The sequence below is a fragment of the Podarcis erhardii genome (assembly GCF_964252035.2).
Source record: "Podarcis erhardii genome assembly, chromosome: 2".
NCBI classification, from domain to species: domain Eukaryota; kingdom Metazoa; phylum Chordata; class Lepidosauria; order Squamata; family Lacertidae; genus Podarcis; species Podarcis erhardii.
The window spans coordinates 123,422,420-123,434,272 of NC_138498.1; the positions used below are offsets into that span (position 1 = coordinate 123,422,420).

Sequence of the window (11,853 nt, forward strand, 5' to 3'; positions counted from 1 at the left end):
CTGAAACTCCCCCCTTTTCTAAAGTTAAGGGCCCAATGGAGCTAAACATTTTTGTGGGTTTCATGCTCTCTATAAGCGTGGTCTGTTGCATGTCCCCACAGCCATCTATGGGTCCCAGACACACAAGGGTCCTGAACACAAGGACCATAACGTTCCCTAGGTCCCTGTGTATATGGTCTGAAGGAGCAAAATGTTAACAACACCTTTGCTGAGGCTGAAGAGAATAAGCAGAGGCCTAAATATAGGACAAGTGGCTTATTACACCAGAAGCTTAACATGAGTCAACATGAGTGTGATGCAGCAACTTTTTAATATATTAAATAATAATATTGATTACCAGGCCTCACTGTAAGGTCCCTGCATGGCTCACAACATATTAAAATACAGCATTGATTTTTATACAATTAGGGGGAAAAGGTAACAAATTTTAACTCTAATAAAAATAATGTTGAAATCCTGGTCTGCTTCAAGAGAAGTATAGTGTCCAGATCAAGGGACGTAATAGTCCCACTCTATTCTGCCTTGGTCAGACCACACCTGGAATACTGTGTCCAATTCTGGGCACCATAAATTAAGGAAGATATTGATGAGTTGACAGGCATGGGGTGAAGGGTGACCAAGATGACCAAGGGCCAGGGAGGAATTGGGGAGACCCCCTCTCCATCCTGACCCTCCCAGGGAGGAGGAAGAGGAAGAAGACCGTATACACTGACAACAGGGGTTTGAGGGAAGTCACAGCTCAGAGGCAGATGAGGGGGAAAGATGGGAAATCATGGGAGAGCCAGAGCAACATCTGGCTGAAAATGTCATTAGAAAGCATTCTAGACCCACCATGTCCCAGAACCCAGCAAGCCTTAAAAGTAGGAGAGCAAAGAGCTCAAAGACAGATGGTACTTAGCAGCACCAGCAGAGGAGGTGATGATGAATGAGGAAGTGAAAGAGCCGGGGGCTGGAGATTCACTTGGAGAAATAACAGGAGTGACAGTGGACATCCTTGTTCCGTTCCACAACTAATTACAAAATTTTGGTAATGTGAATTCCCTGTGATTTATATCTTCCAAAGGATTAACAAATTTTCAGCCAAATTTCATAACTATTTCCATTAAGTTGGTTTGTTCTACATGATCAAATGAGGGTAATCATTTTTTAAATTGAAACATTATTTTTCAACAACATCACTTCTCTACCTTCCTGAAAAATAATATTTTAAGAATCAGATGCTATCTTTTGTTTTTGCTGTCAGGTGCTCCTTTGTGTTCAGATCAGGTCTCAACAAAATAATGTAGCATTTGGGAATAAAGATGCAGCCCAGGAGCCCAGCACTGGAGGCCAAGATGGAGAAAACCTGAACGGCTACCATGTATTTCCCTTTGGTGCTCAGGTAGGTGGGCACAAAGGACACCCAAACACTGCAGAAGACCAGCATGCTGAAGGTGATCAGCTTGGCTTCATTGAAGGCCCCAGGCAGCTTCCTGGCTAGGAAAGCCACCGTGAAGCAGATGGCCGCCAAGAAGCCCATGTAGCCGAGGGCACCATAGAACAAGGCCACAGACCCTTCGTTGCATTGCAGGATGATCTCCCCAGGCTGGGAGTGCATGTCAGAGTCTGGGAATGGTGGCGAGATCCCCAGCCAGATCATGCAGATGACAACTTGGACACAGGAACAGGAAATGACAATGGAGTTGGCCAAACCCTTCCCCAGGCATCTCCTCACCCTGTTCCCTGGCTTAGTGGCCAGGAAGGCCAGAACCACAGTGATGGTTTTTGCCAACACAGAAGAAACAGCAACAGAGAAGATGGTGCTGAAGGCCGTTTGTCGGAGAAGGCAGGTCCCTTTCCTTGGCCTCCCAATGAAGAGGAAGGAGGACAAAAAGGAAAGCAGGAGGGAGACGAGGAGGATGTAGGAGAGGTCCCGGTTGTTGGCTTTGACTAGGGGAGTTTCGTTGTATTTAATCAAGATTCCTAAAAGAAAGCTTGTGGCTAAGGACCCCAGTAGGGCAAGGGAAAGTAGGACAACCCCCAGAGATTCTTCATAGGCTAGGAAGGTGATATGCTTGAACACACATTGATCTTGATCCTTGTTTGGATGCTGATTTTCTGGGCATTTTTGGCAATGGTCTGCATCTGCAAGAGAGAGAGAGAGAGTAATGTCTGGATTCAGCCAAGCCCTGAGCAATATCCAGCGTCTTGGGAGAGATTCAGTTGTCGACCAAGTCAGTCTGAGACAGCCACAGATCACTACAGGTATTTAATTAGCTCTACCCCAAAGAAATTTGGAATGGATTCCAGGGCTAGAGATCCCCAGCTTGGCCTCTGGCAGGTTGGGCTGCTTGGAGCCCCCTATACCAGGGCCAAAAGGAGGATCAGGGGTCTGTGCAGAAGTCTAATATCCACCCTAGGTCCATAACAATCTCTCTCCTTAAAGACCCCGGGACAGTTAAGTCTAATCAAAGGCAACCATGGGGTGCAGTGTTCATCTCGCTTCAGGCCGAGGGAGAATTGGTTTTGAGAGATTCCTGACTGAACCCTTCTCTCTTCCCCAAGGCCAGCCTTCCCCTTGGAGTCACCCACCTTCCTGAGCAGATATGGTCCCTTCTGCACAGGGAAGACATTCATAACAGCAAAGAGGCTTCCCTTCCTGAATCACCTTGACGGATCCAGGGCGACAGCTTTCCACACACCTGGAAGTAGGAAGGGTCTAGGCACAAAGACGAAGAGTGTCAGTGAGAATTGTTCTTTGAGGCATAGTATGTTGTCATCTGCTGAAACTCAGCATTTCCCATCACTGTCCATTACATGAATTATTCATGATTAAATTCAGGAAAAAACAAAGGACCTCCATTAAATAAAGTTCTGTATATGGGCCATTCACTACTGATAGAAATTCATGTAACAACCGAAAAGCAAGGAACCCCCCTTTCCCCATACACACAGTTTAGCAGGAAGCCTTCTTTGGCCCCCAGCTGAGCAGAGGAGCTGTAGGAACTATCTGGAACAACAGCCCAGTGCTGGAGTTGACAGGCAAGTGAGGGCAGCAGCCCACAGAACAGGGAGCACTTATTAGAGCTCATAGAAAAGACAGCAAAATGACAAGCATGATTCCCACTCCCCGTCACCTGATTGAGCCACTTGGGCCACACAATGGCCTCCTGGTCGATGGAGCACTTCAGGTCTGGGGATCCCTGTCTGTCGATACTCCCAAACTTCACTCTGAGGACGGATTTATTGGGGAACACCACCCAGTTCACAATGTCCAAGTCGGCTGCCAGCTCCCCGTTCTCATCCAAATACACTCTGTCCATGGAAGAATTGTAGAACTGGGTGTTTCCTAGGAAAGGGTGGAGCTGGAACAGAAGCAAAGATGAGAGCATTTAGAATAAAGGGAAGCAGAGGCCCCTGTTTTCCTAGCCCAGAAATGGAAAGTCAGCGAGGTCCCAGCTAAAGAGGATTGGCAGCTTAAGTGGACAGAATATGGAGAACGTGCAGATTTAACATACAGAGTAAGAGAGCAAGAAGAAGATACATTGAAAGAAGAGTGGAAAGCATTTATTGAATATATGGAAAAAGCAGTATACAGCTGAAAATGGTGGCAGCATTAAGATAAACTCAACCACATAAATAAGGTTTGATGGAGGTAAAAGTAGAAAACTGATTTGAATGGTTATAGCAAAATATACAGGGGTGTATAAGATGTAAAATGAACCAAGGAAAGAGAAGAAGGGAAGTCATCGGATATTTTAGAGTTTGTAAAATGTTTATCTGGAATTGTTAGATTGAAAATTTAATTAAAATTATATAATAATAATAATAATAATAATAATAATAATAATAATAATAATACTGGAAGCATACTGAAAATCCACTTCCCCTTTGCTTAGAGCTGGTTGCAAACTCAAATAGTCATGGAGGGATTTTGTCACTTTTGGTCCATACTCTTTTCTCTCTCACACAAACCCCAATCTTAAATTCAGTTCTCCACATTTCTGAACCATTTTTTAAATAATAATAGAAACTCATGACAATTCTTCAGCATTTCTGTGTGATTTTCTCCTAGTAAGCATGTTTTTGAAGGATGCTGCCCCCTTGGATTGTTTCAGCAATTAGGTTTGTTTTTCCTTTCAAGGCAAACTGAATGAAATCTCCAATATGGGCTTCAGCAGGGAAAGGCAGGAGCTTGGTGGAGGGAGCAGAGCCAGAGCAGAGTCAAGCAGGTGTCAAAGGAATAGAGACTAGAGACAGCCTGATCAATGTCATCTCCCCTGCCAAAAATAATTCCAACTTGCGGGGAAATGAGAACTGGGCACATGATGGGAGCAGTTGCTCGGGGGGCTGTGCAATGAGGCAAGAATAAGAATAGCAAACAGAAATGAAAAATGTATATGTATTAAGGAAGGTTGAAAATGGAAAATGGCTAATGTGTTTTGCAAACTTTGGCTTTTTTCCATAGTATTTTTTTTCCCTGAAAGGCTCCAGGCTCTTGCTGAGATTAAGATTAACTAACTGGTTGTTGTTCTCTGCTAGCTAACGTGAGTGTTGTAACCTTAGATCATGTGACGAAGGTATTGGATTGCAATATCTCCTTTTTGAAGGGAGTTGCCTTTTAGTCTTTGGCTCCAAAACTCAATAGAGTCAATATGTAAAGGAAGCTCTCCAGATGGTAAAGCAAACAGCCTGGAGGCTGAAAGGCAGGAGAGAGAGAGAGAGAGAGAGAGAGAGAGATGGAGAGAGAGAGAGAGAGAGAGAGAGAGAGAGAGAGATCCCGAACCTGTGCTGGAAAGAATAATGTTTTCATTCTGTTATAAAGAGTTCTGTGAGTAAAAAGTGAATAATATTTCTATGGGCCTGGACAATAATTCGTCTCCAAAAGGAAATGAATGCTTCCAGTTCTTATGCTTCCAATCATTTCAAACTGCACAATATTGAATATCTGCAACACTACAATCGATTGTCATGCTCTGCAACACATACAATCGATTGTCAGTTGAGATGTCTATGAAGGGAAAGAAAATACCTGCCATGGCTGTAGCCTTTGAAATCCCATTCTCTCAGTTCCCCTCTGCTTAGATCTAGATGAATATGCAGCATTTAAGGCACGAGCCACGGCTTGCAGAGTGTTGTAGATCCTGTAGCTGTCTAGAGAGAGGATTCTTTCCAGATCATCTTGGGGAAGCCTCTCCATTTTCTATCTCTCTCTGCATCTTGTCCGGCCTTTCACTGAGAATGCATGCTTTGAATAGAAACAATTAAAAGCACCCTCCCAAAACTTCTTAATACCAGAGAAAAAGGGTGGAAAATCACCGTATTTTGCCCCTTTACTTGTCTCAGTGAAGAAGGAAAATATACCATGGATGTGTTGGAAAGATATCTCATTATACATCAGTTCCAGGGCGACATCCCACAAAACTGTTGTGATGAAGATTTTCCCAAAAATGGATTTCATCCCTATGTCAAAAAACTGTTGTATAATGAGTAGTCCATCTAAGAAATAAGTCATTTCCCCATAGTAAACAAATACACGCACTTGCCTCCACTTGCGGAATGGAAGACGAGGAATGTATACTCCATTTGTATTCGGTCCTGGGATGCTTTGTGAGATGACAACACAGACACCGCTCTTGATGAGCACGGGTGTCAAGCTCTTCAGGAACCTCTCTCCATTGTCGGTGTCTGGTGCAAGGAGGCCAATCAAGGTCCATCGGAAGTGCTGGAGCAGCTTGACAATCCCTGGGTACAGGGCTTCTTCTTTGGGGACCATCCGGTAGAAAAAAGGGAAATGCCTCTTATCATTCAGAACATGAGAGACAAAAGCATAAGTGACCTGGGAAGAGAAGGAAGATTTGTATCTTGTTTGATTTCAGATCAAAGCCTAAATATTTCTAAGCCCAACATGAGATTGGGAAGGTCTTAGGAAGGAGGAAGGTCTATTGCAAGGACCCTTTGGTGGGAACAGTGATTTCCTTGAAGGTTGTGGCAGCCGTAAAGAAGGCAAATTTGATGCTAGGGATCAACAGGAGTGTAGCTGAAAATAAGACTGCCAATATAATAATGCTATTATACCTCTCTCCATTCCTACCTGTGGGATTTTGTAGATGCCAAACACGTTTGAAATCTGGATGGAGTTTTGAGAGTCGGACCCTTCGAGAGCAGCCAGTAAGTTAGTCTGTTTACCACAGCTGTAGTTTGGAAAGTTCAGCTGCCCAATGGACAGCATGTCTAGCAAAGCATCATAGGTCACCCTTCCATCAAAAAAGTTCTCATGGATGCTGTAGCCCAGGGTGATGTTGGGTAGCAGCTTTTGATTCTGGTTGATCTCTTGAATGGTATACAAGAAGGAGAGGAGCTGCCAGTACTTTGTGGATCCTTTCCTGGGGGGAGAAATTATATACATGCCAGTACTGACCAAGTAATATTTCTGTTCTACCTCTAATATTCAGCTCTATCTCTCTTTTAAACCAGAACCAGTGAAGGCAGTGAAGGTCCTGTGTGAGTGTCTGGAGGCGGATGGAGGATGGATGGCAGCTAACAGATTGAGGTTGAATCCTGACAAGACAGAAGTACTGTTTAGGGGGGACAGGAGGCAGGCAGGTGTGGAGGACTCCTTGGTCCTGAATGGGGTAACTGTGCCCCTGAAGGACCAGGTGCACACCCTAGGAGACATTTTGGACTCACAGCTGTTCATGGAGGTGCTGGTCAATTCTGTGTCCAGGGCAGCTGTCTACCAGCTCCACCTGGTACGCAGGCTGAGACCCTACCTGCCCGCAGACTGTCCCGCCAGAGTGGTGCATGCTTTAGTTATCTCTCGCTTGGATTACTGCAATGCGCTCTATGTGGGGCTACCTTTGAAGGTGACCAGTAAACTACAACTAATCCAGAATGCAGCAGACTGGTGACTGGGAGCAGCCGCCGAGACCAAATAACACCGGTCTTGAAAGATCTACATTGGCTCCCAGTACGTTTCCAAGCTCTATTCAAAGTGTTGGTGCTGACGTTTAAAGCCCTAAACGGCCTTGGTCCAGTATACCTGAAAGAGCGCCTCCACCCCCATCGTTCTGCCCGGACACTGAGGTCCAGCGCCGAGGGCCTTCTGGCAGTTCCCTCACTTCAAAATGCCAAGTTACAGGGAACAAGGCAGAGGGCCTTCTCGGTAGTGGCACCCACCTTCCCACCAGGTGTAAAAGAGAATAACAACTTCCAGACTTTTAGAAACAGGCAGCCATGTTTAGGGAAGCTTTTAATGTTTAACAGACCACTGTATTTTAATATTTTGTTGGAAGCTGCCCAGAGTGGCTGCGGAAACCCAGCCAGGTGGGTGGGGTATAAATTTATCATCATCATCATCATCATCATCATCATCATCATCATCATTATGGATCTTTGACAGTGATTAAAAGATCCAGAAAGCACTATCATAATTCTGCTTTGAGAAAGTAGATTTCCCCTTCATGTATATTAAACCTAAGTCAAAAAGACACCCTTCAGAAAAATCCTGCAGAAACAGCCCCAAGGCTCATCTGTTCCAGCATTCTCAAGGCGGCCAACCAGATGCACATGGAAAACTGAGAAGCACAAGAACTCGTCCCCTACTTGAGATTCTCAGTTACTGGTACCCAGAGGAATAGTGTCTGTGACAGTGAATGGAGAACATAGCCATTGTGACTGGTAGCCGCTGAGAGCCTCATCGCCCCCAAATTTATCTGCCATTGGGATCTTCTTATGTTCTTAAAGGCAGGTACCAGATCATGAGAAAGGCCCCAGAAAGTAACTGGAGATGAGTTGGATCTCATGGAAATAGTAGCAAGTGGAACACCAGGAACTCCATCCCCACAAAAGGTCTTACCAATAAAAGCTGGTGGAAGGACATTGGCTAAAGATATGACGATGAAACAGAGTGTTTGTGGCAGAGATGACCCCACTGATGAGGTGGTCTCCTGGCCTGAAATAATTAGGTGAATCTATCTCATCCCTTTCCAAAGACAAGAGGCATTTTGTCTTCAGTTTCCCACAGTCCCCATAAGGCAGTAGAAGCAGTAGAATGAGGACCATCTTTTTCCTCCCAGGAACGAGCACCTCCCTTACAAAGAATTAGAAGTCTTTTGTTGTGGTCCTTGCAAGATGCAGTAACTTTCTTCTCACTAACGGAGCCCTACAGAGGGGTCACATCTGAAGTGGAGAGAAGTCAGGCCAAGCTCATTCTGGTGCAGTTATCATCTGTCCTAAATCTCAGCCCCCCCAAGTTTTGGGTGGCTCAGGAGGCATATATCTGCCAGACCTTTCTGCCTCAGATCCATAACATCACGTTTTGTGGACTCAAATGTGATCTTTGGAAGCAAAAAACACACACACACACACTATCATTTTGATAATTATACGGAGAAGAAGTACCACCTCTGCAAGTTCCTAGACACTTTATGCAGCTCCACCTGCAACTGCAGGGCTGAAGAAAAACATGTTTGCGAAAACTCCAAGATCTGCCTCCAAACTGAGATTCAAATGCGAAAGACTGGTGAAAAGTACCAAGATTAAGAGTGAGAAGTTCCCTGAACTATCATACGTGAACTCTGGCAGAATCCTGTTGGTTTTCTGGTTCTTTCAACAAATTTCCCCCCACTGATGCCAGCTCAGGATAGGGCAACTCTGATGAATTTGAGAGGTGGAAAAGGGAACCGAAATTGCAAGTAAAGACAGAGGCGATTCAGCAGATGTTGTTTCGTGGGTTTATTATTATTATATGTTTTGTGGTTTTATCCTGTATTTTTATGCTGTGAACTGCCCTGAGATCATTGGGTGAAGGACAAATGTAATAAACACCCACCCCCCACCCCCACCCCCTGGGTTTCCCCAAAAACTTTCTGTCAGAGAAGTTCCCTCACTGACAAGGGTAGATCAAACAGGCACAGAGGCGGAGGGAAGAGCTGGCCTCCTCCTCAGAGAGGAGGGAGAAGTATGGTTACCAGATTTTTTTCAATGAATCCGGGGACACTTTTTTTTTTATTAAAAAAAAAGGCGAGTAGCAACAGGGAGTCAGTAGTGGGGATGGTGAGGCGAAAGACCCTGGGCCCAAGCACACATGCACGTTGTATAAAGGTGCAAAGCCCTTCTTTTGCACCCTGCGAAACATAAATGCGCAACATAAATGCGAAACATAAACTGGGCAACACTGCGCCACCCACCCGTGACTCCCAAGCCTTCCCTGATCTCCTGCCCCCTTCTCTCTTTGTTTTGACAGATCAGGGAGGCTCGGGAGTCACGGGCAGGCGGCCGATGCCCAGGAGGGGACAGCCTGGTAGTGCAGTTGGCTCTGGCTGGGTTCAGGAGCACCTCGCTGCTCGCTGCTGTGGTGCAGGAAAAATGGTGGGCGCCTGTGGGAGCCATAAAGCCATGGCAGAGGCTTGTAGTGCTGCCTGGTGCCTCGCTGACCTCAGTGACCGGCATGTCCGTGCTTTGCAGTGTATTGAGTGTATTGACCTTATATGGAGCTATGTTCCCTCTGAGCCATAGAGTAATACCATATATGGTGATGAGTGTTGTAAAGCCATGATCGGGCGATGTAACGTGAGACTTTGTCAGATGGCCACGGAGGCTGATAGAGAGAGGTAGAGTATAATAAAAAATACGGGAGAGGAGGAACGTTCAAGCAGAGCTGCCTCGACCCTGAAAATACTTGCTGTCTCTCTGTGTCTTTTTTCTATGCTGTGCACCACTTTTTGACGGCTGGTTTCCGTCAGGCGCCATGGCAGCGAGCAACTCCTGAAGCCAGCCAGAGCCACCTGTGTTAACAGGCTGGCTCTGGGCTGCTGAGGCTGCTGCTGCCATGTTTCCCAGGGACAGATTTGCAAATCTGGGGACATTCCGTGGACAGAATTTGTCCGGGTACAGATTTGGAAATCTGGGGACGCCTGGCAACCCTGGAGTAACAGGAATGTGACCTCTGTACAGAGTGAGGTACAGTGAACTGGAATGCAATTTACAGGCTCCAATGAAGACACAAGAGAAGGGGAGATATGAGGGGTGGAATTGCCCAGAAACAGGAGACTTTCGAAGCTAGCTGAGAAGAGGGGGGCTGGAAGGAGGAAAAGGTGGGGGATTTCTTGTTGGGGCAGGAAAGGGAGAAATTGCCATGTTTCGGCAACTGGATCATCATTGGAGGATTGATAAAGCTTAGCTCTTACCAGAGCTCCTTGTAATATAGTAATAAATCTGCATTAATTAATGTTGTGTTCTGAAGGCGAAGGAAAGGATTGGGCCCTGATTAATAAAATACACACGAGGCTTGGCTAGCAAGACCCTGGGAGGAAGTGTCAATAATAATCTGCCACACCCTGGCCCAGGTCCCTTTTATTAACAAAAGAACTCTTAACACAGCTATTGTAAGAACCAATCAGATTTCCTCTGAGCATTTCAAAAAATCCCCCACGTGGGACGAAGTCAGATCAGAGTAATCCTTTTAACTACAAAGAAACTATTTCCTACTTGAGCATGCACATGTGGTTAAGCTAAATACAGTGGTGCCTTGCAAGACGAAATTAATCCGTTCCGTGAGGCTCTTCATATAGCAGTTTCTTCGTCTTGCGAAGCAAGCCCTTTGACAGCTTAGCGGATTAGCGCTATTAGCGGTTTAGCGGCTTTTAGCGGATCAGCTGATAAGCGGCTTAGCGGCTTAGGAAAAGGGGGGGAAAGGGGGGGGAACCCGCAGGAACTCGCAAGACATTTCGTCTTGCGAAGAAAGCCCATAGGGAAATTTGTTTTGCGAAGCGCCTCCAAAACGGAAAACCCTTTCGTCTAGTGGGTTTTCCGTCTTGCGAGGCGTTCGTCTTGCGGGGCACCACTGTAAACAGGAACCAAGGAGAAATGCATTTAGGAAACCCAGAGGTCATAAACCTATAGGAAAGAAAAATATTATTTACCATCTCCTTGTGGACTCTCTTCCTGGCCCTTAAGATTTACCTAAAGATTAACAAAATCTACATCAAAGCTACTTTCTGTCTTTATGTACTGAGGATGCCCTGTGAAGCAACTGGTTTGTTTTAGAATGCTATACATGACTGTCAGGCAGAGAGAAAATGGCAGAGGTGCAGAGGCTTGTGGGATCCGATCAGAATCATGTCAAATGGCTGAAGCCCAGTCAAAGCAATGCGTTCATTGCTGACACAATGGCTTGCTACCTTTTCCATAATTCCTCATAGCTATCCCACCTGACCACCACAATTAACTGCTGGAGTCATGTTGTGTGGGGGAGAGACACCGCATCCTGACACTTTCATCAAGGTGCCTCCTGGGTAAGCTTAGTAGCCCTGGAATAAGAGAAGAGGTCCTCCTGTGGATCAGGAATGGAAGTTGCAGGAGGCAGAAAATAGTATTAAGTGGATAGTCCTCCAAATGGGGGGCTGTGGTGCCAGATGTTCTTGACCAAAATCTCACAAGGACAATCTGGCTACATCATTTGGCACCAACTAGAGATTCTGCACCAGACCCAAGGGCAGCCCCAGAAAGAGTGCAGTGCAGCAGTCCAGCTCCAAGTTTTCCAGTGCTCCAGTGGTCAGGCTATTCCTGTTCACAAACAGCCATAGAGGACACGTGGGTCTACATAAAACTCTAATAAATATTTTATATATAAAAAAATAGAGGACACATGGGTCTCTAGTGACAAAGGCGTATCCAAGAGTAACCTCAAACTATGCATTTGCTACATAGGCTTAGGATCCAAGGCCATTATTGTTAAAATGAATTAATTGTAAGTAAAGAACCCTTTTTCTGTACCAGTCAGACTCCTGAGTATTTTATTTTACCTTTTTAGTCATGCTAATGTGTGAATGAGACTGATTTGGAGTGGTGCCATGGCTGGCACAACCAAAG

At 45.5% G+C, this 11,853-nt stretch overlaps 1 protein-coding gene and 1 pseudogene across 2 annotated transcripts in view; one reads left to right on the top strand and one right to left on the bottom strand.

Annotated features, from left to right (window-relative positions):
* Window positions 1-11,853, top strand: part of LOC309336979 (uncharacterized protein) — a 115,437-nt gene that overhangs the window by 94,592 nt on the left and 8,992 nt on the right. The gene's annotated exons all lie outside the window — the stretch shown is intronic.
* Window positions 941-11,853, bottom strand: part of LOC309337323 (vomeronasal type-2 receptor 26-like) — a 31,998-nt pseudogene continuing 21,085 nt past the window's right edge. The window contains exons 2-5 of the transcript XR_014161661.1: window positions 5,012-6,057; window positions 3,117-3,344; window positions 2,572-2,698; window positions 941-2,124 (exon numbers count right to left, since the gene is read on the bottom strand). The product of XR_014161661.1 is annotated as a vomeronasal type-2 receptor 26-like (transcript). The remainder of the gene's footprint in view (window positions 2,125-2,571; window positions 2,699-3,116; window positions 3,345-5,011; window positions 6,058-11,853) is intronic.